Genomic DNA, 9,861 nt, shown 5'->3' with positions numbered 1-9,861 from the left:
CACCTAAGCTGGACAAATTTTCTGTATAGAGTATACCTCCTGTACCAAAACATAGTTGTGCTGTCAATTCAACTATTTCATCAAAGCTGAGAAAATGCCTAATTTTCTAGTTTGATATTTTGTCTTTTTAAAATGTTATATTCAATGACATACCTGTCTCATTTTAAACTTAGCTTTTCTCTACAAATATATTCCACACTGGAACCTTACCAGTACCCTTATCCCCCACACACAACAGCCACTCTGCATGTAGGTTATTTGCATTAACATTTAAAAGTAATTTGCAATATCTTCCAAGAATAATTCCTTAAAACCACCTACACAACTACCCAGTAACAATTACCTATACAGACAATAACTAAAGTTCAGTCGAACCTTCTCTTATTAAAGTTATCTAGTCAATAAAATCACCGACGTCAAGTGTTACTGAACAATATGTAGAAAATCGATCAACAAACTGTTCACATGTTACCTTAACAAATTCAGTAGCCTGAATACAACTTTACAAGATTGCTTACTTTAATTATACTGTATAATACTTGATGAATATAATGAGATTATACAGGTATCACACTGAAAAAATGAGATTGCATGTATATACTACAGAGTATTTGAGAAATTTGTGTGAATACAATGAGAACACTCAATTATCACATCTGGATATACAACATAACTAATATCTTAGAATGTTGAAAAAGTAAAAATCCAATGAAAAACAATCCTTGAACTAATAAAAAGTTATCTGGGAAAAATATCCCTGTCTAATTGACCATTATTTCAGTATTACATATTGATGATAATTAGGCAAATTAATGTTTTGCTGAGATCATCCCATATGTTTTATAAGCTAATTAACTAAATATCTGAGTATATAACTTAATAATTAAATGTAAATACACAAATCATTTGTAATCTGAATACACTTGTTTATCAACATGATCATGGAAAGGCACACACATTTTAGATTTATTTATCTGATCACAAAAGTTACCAGAAATATGACGTTTTATAAACGTGTATCTACCCAATTTTGTGTTGTGTGTTGCATTGTGTGCAGGTGCATGCGTGTGTATGTGAGCAAGAGAGTGAGAGAGAGAGAAGTTCATGAAAGGAAATATGGCACAACCATAAACATAATACATAAATAACCCACACTTGGGAGAGAAAACTTGTAATGATATATCAGTCTGTTTTGGACCACTGACAAGTTGCATTGTAGTGAGGCAGAGAAAACCAGAACGTATGACTCCCTTCTTCTCCTGCCCCTTCTTGTATATACTCTGGCCTTCTCCATTTCTCTCTCCAATGGCTTCTCAATGGTCTAAGATTGACTGAAACGTTGTCATAAGTTTCCTCTCCTAAGCGCTGGTTATTTGTGTATTGCTTCAGCCACAGAACTGTGACTATTATTTATATTAAATAGTTAAATTAAGGACCACAATTCAACAATGCTGTGTGACACTACTCAAAAATTACTTAATCTCATTTAAGTCTTTGTAATATTTTAATCACAAAAACTTGGAAAAGTACAATGTAGTACTGTGCTACCAAAGTGAACAAAAGTTATTGTAGTGTGTGTTAACGGGACAGAATTTGAAGGACAACACTAACAAGCTCATCAGTGTTGCCATATGCTAAAAGTAAACTTATAATTATTTTAACACTAATTAATTTAAGTGGGACAAATAAAATTTCATTTGTTTTAAGGTAATATTACAAAACCAAATTATTTAACCTTTTGACTGTCGAGGTCGTACATATACGTCTTACGAGGTACCGTGTTTGACGTATATATACTCGTAAATTCTAGCGGCTTCAAATCAAGCAGGAGAAAGCTGGTAGGCCCACATATGAGAGAATGGGTCTGTGTGGTCAGTGTGCACCATATAAAAAAAATCCTGGAGCACACAGTGCATAATGAGAAAAAAAAAAACTCAGACCGTTTTTTTTAATTAAAATGCCGACTTTGTGGTCTATTTTCGAATAGTATTTATGGTTGTATTCTCCTTTTCTTGGTCTCATTTGATAGAATGGAAAACATTATAGAAATAGAGGTGATTTTTGTTGATTTTACTATAAAAAGAACCTGGAAATGGAGCTCAAAGTAGGGGAAATGTTTGATTTTTGCCCATGCTCAAAAGTAAACAAATGATGTCATTGTTCAATAAATGTCCAACTAGCCATTCTAATATGCAGTCATGAATGGATTGATGTTATTTATACAATTATTACAGTATCGCAGTAGTCTGCATAACAGTAAATATTCTATTTTTTGTTTGAATAAAAATTCAAAATAGAAAGCAAGAGAAATATCAGAGGGGCCTGGAGACATGACTGATGTACAAAGAAAATGTTATTTTAGAGTCAGGAATGTCTGCATTGTTCATTCTGGACCTTATTTTGAAACTGTCATATTTTTTAATTTTCGTGGCCAAATTGCAAATTTCTGACCACGTTATTGGGTAGTTGAAATCGGTAAATGGGCAGTTTCTTGTACTCAATCAATAGAAAAAACGGAGTTCTAAAGAAAAAGCTAGGAGTTTTATCGACTAGAACAATGGAATTAGCCGAAAATAGGGCTCAAAGTGAGCGAAATTGCCGATTTGTAAATATCGCCGAGGTCGCTAAGTTCGCGAGAGCATAATTCCGTCAGTTTTCCATCAAATTTCGTGTTTTTTGTGTCATTACAATTGGAAAAAGATTCTCTATCATAAGAAAATATATATATATATATATATATTTTTTTTAAATTTTGCGACACCAGGAGACACTTCAGGATTGGGGGTTGCGACAGTCAAAGGGTTAAGCTCCTACAAAGGCATTCTGTATTTTTTTTTTTTTAAACAAGTTGGCTATCTCCACCAAGGCAGGGTGACCCAAAAACAAAGAAAATCCCAAAAAAGAAAATACTTTCATCATCATTCAACACTTTCACCTCACTCACACATAATCACTGTATTACAGCAATTAATTTCCACTGTGGTTTCAAAAATCTTTCAAGTACAGCACATACCTCATTACAAAAATATTGCTAAATTTAACACTGAATAATTTAATGAAGATAAAGTATTACAGCAGAGTACAGTGGAACCTTGACTTGCGAGTTTAATCTGTTCCGTGACCTAGCTCATAACTCAATTTACTTGTATATCAAATCAATTTTCCTCATTTAAATTAGTTAAAAAGCCATTAATCCGTCCCTGCACTCTGGAGACAAGACAAAAATACTTGAGTATGACACTAATATCAACTGTACAGCTTATTTATCTATCACAATTCATCTAATATGACATAATAATAAACAATATAATTTACACAAACATGATATATACGCTAGAATGAATAAAACAGGCCACAATATGGTGGCAGCAGTAGCATCTGCCATTTCCTGTCTAACTTTGACTATAGTATCTTCCTACACTCTTATTGTAAGAGAAAACAGAGTATGTATTTGTGACGCTCATTGCAAGCAAGCACAAGAGAACTGCTCCCACGGTGATGCAAACATGTACTGCTTACCAGATGTTTTAGTATCAGCTGTGCCAACTAGCGGAAGCATTCTGATTTATCATTACATACGTATTATGTATTATTATTAATTTAGGGAAATGAAGCTCTATTGTTATAATAATAATAATAATATAATAATAATAATAATATTAATTTAGGTAACTGGAGCAGAGATCCAATTCCCTAGATCAAGAGCCCCTCACTAGTGTAGGGAATTGGATCTGTGCTTTAATTACCTAAATTAATAATAATACTAATAATAATAGTAATAATAACTAATAATAATTATTATAATAACAAATGCTGCCAACTCAGTGCACTGTTTACCCTGCTGTGGGAGCAGTTCTCTCATTCTTTGCTTACATTTTTGACAGTCATTTGGCCAAATTTTGTGTTTCTAAGCATGGGTCCTAAGAAAGTAAGTTTAAAGGATAAAGCTGAAAAGAAAAAGAGGATGATTTCCATAGAATTAAAGGATGAAATCATAGATAAACAAGCGAGGTGTCCAGGTTTTGCGTTGATGGGGAAGCTGGCTCGTAACTTGGCAAAAAATCGACCCAGGGATGACTCGTATCTCAAAAAACTCATATGTTGGGACACTCATAAGTCAAGGTTCCACTGTATTTGTATAATTTTTTATTTTCACTGAAAGCTAATCCTTAGGTGAGCATAAAGGTCTGCAATGCTGAATTTCATAAATACAGGACTGTGCATCTGTATGCATGTACAGAATAGGCTTGTGTACATACAAACATGTAATTTGAATACATGCACAAATGCACATTTGAGAAAAAAAATTGTACTGTAAATGTATGGAGGGCGAATGGGAATACACATGAAACAGCTGTATTTTCAGGTGCTACTTTCCAAATACAGCTAACAAAATAAAATAAACAGCTAGATCATAGGTGATGTCACAGGTTTCAGTGGAAATGTGAGAGGTGCAATACACTGCCAATGATGGCAGACGGTCTTCTAAGGTTTAACCAATCTTGCAACTTTTTCTTTCAAAAGTTTCATCTACAATATATTCAAGAGATACAGTGTGCAGAAACAGTTCCAAATTACTTGCAGAACAATACTGTAAAACTCTTATTACTTGTTCAGTGCATAATGTACGAGTGGTAGTGACTGCCCATCCTGCTAATTACATAACCAGTGGGAGGAGCTCCAGCAGCACTCCATCATACAAAACAGGACACAGTGTACAAAACATTTCCATAAAGTTCTGGTTCTGCACTTGTCTTATACCTGTGCACATATACCTACATGCATACAGGTTTTGTCTTGCAATTCTGAAGAACACCAGTTTTAATGACACTGAGCACCTAGGGTATTCAATGTATTTACCTAACTGACAGCATAGATAAATGACGAATAATTAAAGAACAATTAAAGTTACTGCTATTCTTCCCACCATATTTTCTGTTTTAAAAAATCCAGATGCATGAAATACAAATTACAGTATGTGCAATAGTCATCTTTCCTTCACAGTTATGTTTTGACTGTAGTACAATGGCTGCCTCTGCACACAGGATCTTACCACAAGAATGCACATTTAACAAATACGCTTTAATATATAGTACTATAAAAGATATTTATGTACAGAGTGGAATTCATACATGTACATTAACTACATAAAATACATGGCAGTGAGATCCATTCCAAGTAATATCCCATAACTACAATTCAATGATATACTGTACTTTATAATTAACAATAACATGAGAAATCCTTCTTTACCCACTTGTCCAGTACAATGTCTACCATTATCTGTATCTGGATAAATCTGGTACTTTAAGATTATTCTAAATTAAAACTTTTGAAATCTGGAAGAATTCATGAGATCACTGTAAAGTATATTGAGAAACTTGACCAGTTTGTTTTTGAGTTGTGTTTATCTCATTGAGGAAATACACAAGGTTTTCAGGTAATGTAGCAAATTGAAAAAGTACTATAACAGGAAAAGCTAGCCAAGTACAAATTAACCCTTAAACTGTGGGTGTACATCTGACAAAGCGTTTGTGCATGTGACTACATCTGATTTTTTCTCAGGTCTTTTGTTTAGATTGTCAGGCACCTCCTTGGGCCAGAAAAAAATTACTAGCTGCTGGGTCAGCAGAGGGAACAAGGGTAAAATTGCCTCAGTCAGCTATTCTCAAAGTGGCTGGCTGGAAAGTGATTATTTATGCGACAGTGAGGAACAATTCTAATATGAAATACAAACATGCCACACGGTGCACCCCAAGTAACCCTGATAATACCAATAGCCAATATCACCCTGCTAATACATGTGATACCTCTGGCTACCCTGCCAACACCACCAGTTCCCTTAACGTAGATTTTTTTTAACGTGTCGGCCGTTTCCCACCAAGGCAGGGTGACCCAAAAAGAAAAAAAAAACTTTCAACATCATTCAACACTTTTACCATCACTCATACATAATCACTCTTTGCAGAAGCACTCAGATGCAACAGCTTAGTACCAGTACCCCTCCTTTAAAGTGCAGGTATTGTACTTACCATTTCCTGACTCGAATCCTGGTGGTGGGAAGCACAGTGCCTGCACTCTGGAGGTGTGGGAATATTTGCAGTCTGGAGAGTCATCCGAACTGTAATATCAGCGCACCTCTAGCAACAGCGATAGAATGAATGATGGTTAAAATAGGAGGCTGAAGCTTCGTCTAGATGGGTTTGGGACCGAGTGTGAGATGGCTGGAGCTGGTAAGGAGGAAAAGGTTACCAGCAGCGAGTTGGAGAATGGCAAATGCTTTAAGTGGCAAGTGGTTCACAATTCAGGAAGAAGGAAGATTAATTGAGTAGATGTGAAGGTAGGAAATAGATTCTCTGTTTTCCAGGACGAGAGTACTTCAGTGGTTAGCGAGGTTAAAGGTACCATTGACTCCTCTGCTAATCAAAGTAAGAATATTCTAATTGTGGGAGACTCTCAGGTAAGATATATGGACTGTGCTTTTTTGTAAGAGATAGGAAGGTCAGACAGTGTGTGCCTCCCAGGGGCTGGTGTTGGTGACAGTCAGCAGGATGGATAATATTATCAGGTAATGGGAACAAACCCATTATCTGCCTTAGTGTTAGTGGAAATGACATCGGGAAGGGCAGGAGACAGGAGCTGATGGATAAGTACAAGTCAGTCAAAGATGTAGTCAGGTCCAAGGGAGGGATCCCAATCATATGTAGCATCTTGCCTAGAAGGGGAGTGGGCAATGAATGGAAGTCTAGGGCAATTGGTATAAATTGCTGGTCAGACAGGTACTGCAAGGAACATGCAATCCCATTCATTGATAACTGGGACAAATTCTATGGCAAACGTGATATGTATGCAAGGGGTGGGGTTCACCTCTCTGGGGGCTGGAGTGGTTGCATTAGCCAATTTGATTGAGGGGGTCATTGATGACTTGTCTAGAACTTTACACTGATAGATTATAGAGATATGGGTGTTTGTGAGAAACAATCAGGCTGAAATACTAGGGCTGAAAACAGCAGATATTACCAGGATACCCCAGGGATATGTTTAACCCTTTCAGGGTCCAGAGGCCAAAATTCAAAGTGTGCACCAGTGTCCAAGAATTTTCAAAACATAATTTTGTTATTTTCTCTTATGAAATGGTAGAGAATCTTTTTCTGAAGGTAATAAAACAAAAAGTACGAAATTTGGTGGAAAACTGACGAAATTATGCCCTCGCGAATTTTGATGTGTCAGCGATATTTACGCATCGGCGATTTTGCTGACTTTGACTCCCATTTTAGGCCAATTACATTATTCCAGTCGACCAATTCTTAGTTATTTCAGTAGTATTACTTCTCTTCTATCGATTGAGCACAAGAAATCACCAAATCAACTGTTTCAACTACAAAATAATGTGATCGGAAATTGGTAATTTGGCCAATTTAGTGCAAAGTTCAAAATATTCCATTTTCAAAATAGGGTCCAGAATAAACAATGCAGACATTCCTGGCACTAAACTAACATTTCCTCTGTTCATTAGTTATGTTTTCAGGCTTTACAAATGAACTCCATTTTGATTTTTTATACACAATGAATTTTTATTCAAACCAAAAAATAGAAGATTTACTGTTATGCAATATTGTAATAATTATATAAATAATATCACCACATTTGTGAACGTATATTAGACCCACCAGCTGGTGTGTATTAGATGAGTGAGGCCATTTGTTTACTCTTGAACATCGACAAAAATTTAACATTTTCACTACTTTGAGCTCAATTTCAAGCCATTTCCAATACTAAAACCAATCAAAATCATCTCTTTCTGTAACATATCTTCCATTCTATCAAATGAGACCAAGAAATCGCAAATACAACCATTGAAAACATAAAAAAACTGCAAATTCACTGTTTTAATAAAAAATTATGGTCTAAGTTTTTTCTCTCATTTTGCACTGTGTGATGCAGGATTTGTTTTATGTGGTACACACATACCACATAGATGTATTCTCTCATATCTAGGCCCAAATTTACTTCTCACAGCTTATCAGAGTGAGCTGAGCCTATGGCGTAGATCTATGGTATGGACCCTGAAAGGGTTAAAATACGGTATTCAAAATAAAATTGCTAGTAAAGGCAAAGCAATTGTTCAACAGCGAGAGAGAGTGAGTAGAGGGCAATGAGTGACTAGCTCCCTTAACCCTTTCAGGGTTTCGGACGTACTAGTACGGCTAATGCACCAGGGCTTTTGACGTACTAGTACGCCTAAATTCTAGCACCTTCAAATCTAGTGAGAAAGCTGGTAGGCCTACATATGAAAGAATGGGTCTATGTGGTCAGTGTGCACAGTATAAAAAAAATCCTGCAGCACACAGTGCGTAATGAGAAAAAAAAAAAACTGACTGTTTTTGGATTAAAGCAGCGACTTTGCACTGTGTTTTCGTATGGTATTTATTGTTGTATTCTAGTTTTCTTGGTCTCATTTTATAGAATGGAAGACATATTACAGAAATTGAGATGATTTTGACTGGTTTTACAATGAAAAGTACCTTGAAACTGAGCTCAAAGTAGCAGAAATGTTTGATTTTTACCAAAGTTCAAAAGTAAACAAATCATGCTACGTGTCCAATACACGTCAACTGGCGAGTCTAATATTCTTTCACAAGTGCGCTGATATTATTTATACCATTTCTACACTAATGCAGTAGTCTGCATTAGTGGGCGTGGGGAAGTGACTAATTAACAGAGGAAATGTTATTATAGTGCCAGGAATGTCTTTCTTGTTTATTCTGGACCCTATTTGGAAATTGGCATCTTTTGAAATTGGTGTGAAATTGGCAAAATTGCTAAATTCTGACCACTTTATTGGATAGTTGAAATCGGTAAATGGGTGGTTTCTTGTACTCATTCGACAGAAAAAATGGAGTTCTAGCGAAATAGTTATGATTTTTGTCAACTAGTACACTGGAATTGGCCGAAAATAGGGCTCAAAGTGGGCAAAATCGCTGATGCGTAAACATTGTCGAGACTGCTAATTTCACGAGAGCATAATTCTGTAAGTTTTCCATCAAATTTCATACTTTTGGTGTCATTATGATTGGGAAAAGGTTCTCTATCTTTTCATAAGAATTTTTTTTTTTTTTTTTTAAATTTGGCGACCCTGAGAACAAGTCTCGGAGAGGGCCTGGCGACCCTGAAAGGGTTAAGGTTTACTATGCAAATAGTAGGAGTCTAAGAAATAAGATAGAGGAGCTAAGATTACTTTCAAGTGCAGATAATATAGATATTATTGCTGTAACGGACACCTGGCTCAACTTGAAAGATAGAGAAATGCCTTCTAAATGCAACACACAGGGTTATAAACTATTCCACACTGACAGGGTCAACAGGAAGGGTGGTGGAGTGGCGATGTATGTCAGAGATAATTTAAATTGTTGTGTTAGACAAGATACAAGATTAGAAACATCGGACATGGAATCTGCTTGCCTACAGTTTCTCGAAGGCCGTGAAAAATTAATTTTGGGTGTGATTTATAGGTCCCCAAACCTTGATAGGGAGTGCAGCAAGCTGCTATGGAATGAAATTCATAAGGCATCTAGATATGAAGATGTCGTGTTAATGGGAGAATTTAACTTGAGACAAATGGATTGGAACAATGTGACAGGAAATCTTGAGTCTAGTGACTTTCTTGATATGTTTCAGGATTGCCTTTTAAAACAGTCTGACAGAAATAACTAGAGGAAACAACCTGTCTGATTTGGCTCTTGCCAACAAAGAATCACTAATTAATAATCTTGAGGTTAATGAGGAGTTGGGGAAAGTGATCGCAAATTATTTAGTTTCAATATATCATGGAATTGCCCAGATAACTGCAATCAAGTCTCT

This window comes from Cherax quadricarinatus, chromosome 45, assembly GCF_038502225.1.
Source record: "Cherax quadricarinatus isolate ZL_2023a chromosome 45, ASM3850222v1, whole genome shotgun sequence".
In the NCBI taxonomy this organism is placed as follows: Eukaryota; Metazoa; Arthropoda; class Malacostraca; order Decapoda; family Parastacidae; genus Cherax; species Cherax quadricarinatus.
This window is presented reverse-complemented; position numbering follows the sequence as displayed.